The following is a 5,391-nucleotide window of genomic DNA, read 5'->3' as shown; positions in this document are numbered from 1 at the left end:
CATTCTAGCTATGGGAATGCCAAATTTCCAGGAGACCAAGTTTCCGTGAACTTTTCGCCTCGGGACTGCATCCAGGTTTTGGGGGCCTGCCACGAGTGTCACTACTGGAGTGGATGTAGCAAGAAAGGTCTTGGATTAAAGGGGTGTTCTAAGGCTGAGCTACACCACAGCTAAAAACAGGCATGTCTAGTAAATAACACAATCTCGGGGTTCATGGTGTGATCAAATATCCTGCCTCACATCAGAATAAAGAATTAAACTAAAGCATTTTCACATCTCATTTGTTCACTGGTATGTGCATTACGTTAACATGGACATTGACAATGCTTAGGTTGGATGCTCCTAGTGATTAGAGGATGGTAAAAAATTGGCCCAGCAACACATCTTTCTTAAAACCCTTAACTAAACTGCAACTTTTTTTTTTTTTTTTACATATTACCTTCAGATTTGGCAAACACTTGTGGCGAATGGAAAGAAACCAAAGCAGTTTTCAAATGCGTTTTGTCTTTTGATGTTGATAATGATACTAAGGATGAGTCAGGCTTGGCCTCTTTTTCCTCAGCGTTTTTTAAAATTATCAGGGAAGAAGATTGCAAGTCACCCCCACCCCATCCAGCGGTGTCATGAGGAAGGCAGCTGGGGCTTGTTTCTATTGCTGTTTTGTCAGACGGAGCAATATTCCTTTCTTATAGATAAGGCTGTTTGGGGACACTTCAAGTCCGAGGCAATCAATGTCCAATCAACATTATTTGTATTTCTGTCCAGAATGATTTGAAAAATATTTTTACAGAGAGAACAGAAAGTCACATTTTAGGCTTCTATTTAGTTGAAAAAAAAAAATGCTGCCTTTATTTTGAACAGAGTTTATTCGGTAGAGTGACTTTGTGCAGAGAAAAGAACATGGATGTCTACTCTGCGTATGTATGCTGTCCTGCTGTGTTAGGGAGAGCCCCATCTTTTCCCTCCTGTTCCACTTTCTACATCCTTCATTTAATTGGCAGTCACTCCATCAGAATAAACTTAGATTGTCAGCACCAACTATGAATTTGATGACCATGAGGAACGTTTCGTTGCATACTCCAAAGGAAATAAATCAATTCCAAGGGGTCTGAGGATGCCCCCGTTGTCCCCGTGTATAGCATAGGCATTTATATATGAGGACCAAAGCCACAATGCTTAGTTGTTAGTGTCTGATGGGGTTCATACATAGCACCCCCTTCCCTTTCATGCAGGCACGCACGCACGCACACACGCATGCTCTTCGTCTTGGTGATGGTTCCTCTTCCTTATCAGCTTGGCTGGCTTTGGAATCTCCTAGGAGACACATTTCTGTACCCAGGGAGGTTTGACTGAAAGGAAGTGCCCTATTCTAACTGCAGGCTATACCACCCCATAGACTGAGGTCCCAGGCTGAACAAGGATACAAGGAGGAAGCAAAGAAAAACGTTCATCTCTCTCTACTTACTGACAAAGGATAAAGTGCGACCAGTTGTATCCACCCTTGTTCTAATGCCTCTCTTGCCAAGGTAGATTATATCCCATAAAACCAGAGTCAAAACTGACCTTTCCTTTTGTAAGTTGTATCTGTCGCAGCACAGGGATTTTGACACAGCAGTGGAGAAAAGTGAATACGCTTCCGATTCTGATAAGGTTATGCTTGTCTGAGATGTTAGAACTCAGTGTTAGAGGGGTTCGATTCCCCGACCCAGGCTGGCAGGCTTCTATCTGCAAGAACAGAAGTGGGGGGTGGCAGACATGGGGTGGTCAGACCTGGTTCCTTCCCCCATGTCTTCAAGCAATGTCTCCCCCCACCCCCCAAGGACTGGCAGTGGTGGGTGGACTCTAGCCACATTGGAGGAAAGGGGAACCGCTTGTCCCTTGAGACAGACCGGTTGCTCAGTCTTGAGCCCACTTCACAGTAGAGGACTGCATCTTTAGATATAATCTGTCTCAAACTCCTTAGTTTCCCCCTCCCCCACGCCCCACTCGCTCAGCTTTCCTCTGGAGAGCTGTTTTCTGAGCACAAAGGCTGAGCTTGAGATTGTGGCCCAGAGAGAGGCTTACTCTGAGTGGCCTCCTCGTGTTTTAGAGTCTGTAATAATATCCCGTAGCCCAGGCACGTGGAGTCTGAGTTTGGTTTCTGAGATATAAACGAGAAAAAGGATAATCTCTTTGTTTGTTTGTTTGTTTCATTTTTTCCTACAGAATTAGGAATAAAATGTAACATTCCAATAATGTATCCGGAGTCCCTTGTTAAAATAGCATTTGCAATTTAAATGACAGGCATTGTAGTGGATTGCTTTGCAGTCTCTCACCGATAAGGGAGAGGGAAGACAGCCTGGTGTTTCTTTTCATGCTTCATTAAGAACTTAGCACAGAGTTTGCACCCTGGCAACATCTTGAACCTGTGGTGTTCCAGCCGGTTCTGAAATAGTTGGTTTGGATAGGAGAGATGGCTCACTCATCAGCTAAGGGGGTGTGCCAGTCTTCCACAGGTCCTGAGTTGGTTCTCAGGACCAAGTCAGATGGCTCCCGACAGCCCTGTAACTGCAGCTATGGAAGAGTCAGTGCCTTTGGCCTCAGTTTGTGCACATGCACTCATGTACACAAACCACACACGCGCACACACACACATACATTAAAAAAAAAAAAAGCCAGTTCCCTGTGAATGGGAGCCTCCTGAAAAAATGTCTGGTTCATAGTGACTTTCAAACAAGTCTTCTAGCCAGCCATGATGGTGAGCACCCTAGCACTCAAGGTAGAGACAGGAGGCAATCAAGCTCAAGGGTAGCTACATGGTGAAATCTGGTTTCAAAAAAAAAAAAAAGAGAAAAGGCTGGGGCTGATCAATGGTAAAGCACGTTCCTAGTATGCGCAAGGCCCTGGATTCACTTTATTATTATTACTAGTGTTATTATTAGTAATTACTCACTAAGAGGAAAGGCTGGAGCTGATCAATGGTAAAGCACTTTCCTAGTATGTGCAAGGCCCTGGATTCACTTTATTATTATTACTAGTGTTATTATCATTATTATTATTATTAATTACTTTATTTAATGTATATAAGTACACTGTAGCTATCTTCAGTCGCACCAGAAGAGGACATCAGATCCCATTACAGATGGTTGTGAGCCACTATGTGGTTGTCAGGAATTGAACTCAGGACCTCTGGAAGAGCAGCAGTCGGTTCTCTTAACTGCTGCGCTCCAGCCCACTGGGGTCACCTTTAGCACTGGGGAAAAAACTCTTTTTACCAGAAAGGCCAGCATCATAAAAATAGAATTGCAAATACGACCAGCTGCACAGGCTAGCCTCATTCCCTGGATAAGGATCCAGGTTACACAGATATTGTTTGCCATAATCCCTTTACATCAAGGCTGCAGAGGGACAAATGAAATGATAGTTCTTTAAGGGCATCTTTGATGTACAAACCAACTTCATCTTGTCTTTGAAATGTCACCACCAAGATATTTGCATGGCTGTGTTTATTCCCGCACTATTCACGACAGGACCACAATACCAGCCCAGATGCCGTCAGCGGATGGATGGACTGAGATTACAGCACACGCGGGGAAACGGAAGCAACTGGGGATCACTATGTTAGCAAAGTAAGCCAAGCTGAAGATGAAATCGTGCGTCAGTCATTTCTCTGTGCAGAAGCCTAAATTGAGGTGTGTGTGTGTGTGTGTGCATATGAATAATTATATGAACATGTGTGAGCGTGTGTGTGTGTGTGTGCATGTGTGTATGTATATGGTATCTATGGGAGCATGTGTAGATATGTTAGTGAGTGTGTGTATTTGTGTGTTTATGTGAGCATATATGTATGTGTGTGTGAGCATATATGTGAGCATGTGTGTATGAGAGCATATGTGATCGTGTGTGTGTGTGTGTGTGTGTGTGTGTGTGTGTGTGTGTGTGTATGTGTGAGACAAAATTAGAACTGTGAGAGGAAAAGTAGTTGAGGGAAAAGGGGAAGGAAGAAGAGAATGTTCTTTACTGTGCAGTATGAAGCAGAGGATGGACCATTTGAATATGAAGCAGAGGATAGACCATTTGAGTATGAAGCAGAGGATGGACCGTTTAAGCATGAAACAGAGGATGGACTGTTTGTGCATGAGGCAGAGGATGGACCGGCAGAGGATGGACCATTTGAGGGCAAGTAGGGCTCAAGCAAGGGACAAGACAGCTGCAGAGTACACGAGGACAAGTATGATGTCTCTGTCTAGACAGGTCACAACCCAGCATGTCATACAGTAACCACTCACACATACTACACACACATTCACACACTCACACACACACTCATACACGTATACTAGTAAGACATTAATAAAAGAAGTTTTCATTTCTATAAGCAGTCTTGTACAGACAAATTTTTTAAATGGCAATTTTTTTAGCTATTTTTCACAATAAATGCTGCTTTTTAAAAGTTAATTCCTCTCATATAGATATGTTTTTGAAAAAGATAAATCACAGTCAAGTTATACTGTCATAAGAAAGAATGAGAAAAATAAAGAGAAAGAAGAAAAGTAAGGGAAGAAAATCATAAAGGAAATGTTAATGCCATCTTCTGGAACCTCATTTTTAGAAAAGTAAAAGACACTGAGGAAAATTAAACGCAGAGAGTTTTTCCACAAAGTAAATACTCAAAATGAAGGATTTTAAAATTTTTTTGAGATTAAATTATCCCATTATTTGATATTAAATCATCGAAATTTCAAAATAACACACAAAAAGCCTAATTTTTAAATAACAAATGCTATTTTAACAAGAGAGACTAAATTATAAAAACAGTGAAGACAATAGAAACCAATTATTCATGAGATTTCCCTTTAATTTCTCCATTTGAAATAAAAATTGGGAAGCTGTTATTGCTTATTATTGTTGTTATTAATAATAATAATATTATTATTTTTTAAAGATTTATTTATTATTATATGTAAGTACACTATAGCTGTCTTCAGATGCACCAGAAGAGGGCATCAGATCTCATTATGGATGGTTGTGAGCCACCATGTGGTTGCTGGGATTTGAACGCATGACCTTTGAAAGAGCAGTCGGTGCTCTTAACCGCTGAGCCATCTCTTCAGCCCTATTAATAATAATAATATTATTATTATTTTAGTATCCTAGTTCATGAAATGCAACAGTCAGTAAGATCCCGGAGCAGTTGGCTCACACCTGTGATAGCAGCTTTGGGAAAACTGAGTCAGGAGGGTCATTAGCCTGGGTGACATAATGAGACACTGTCTACGCTGGGAGTGGTGGTTCATATCTGTAATCCTACACTGGAAGTGGTGGTTCACACCTGTAATCCTACACTGGGAGTGGTGGTTCACACCTGTAATCCTACACTGGGAGTGGTGGTTCACACCTGTAATCCTACAC

Source organism: Mus pahari, chromosome 21 (genome assembly GCF_900095145.1).
Source record: "Mus pahari chromosome 21, PAHARI_EIJ_v1.1, whole genome shotgun sequence".
Classification (NCBI taxonomy): domain Eukaryota; kingdom Metazoa; phylum Chordata; class Mammalia; order Rodentia; family Muridae; genus Mus; species Mus pahari.
The sequence above is the reverse complement of the archived record's forward strand: the minus strand, read 5'-3'. Positions refer to the sequence as shown.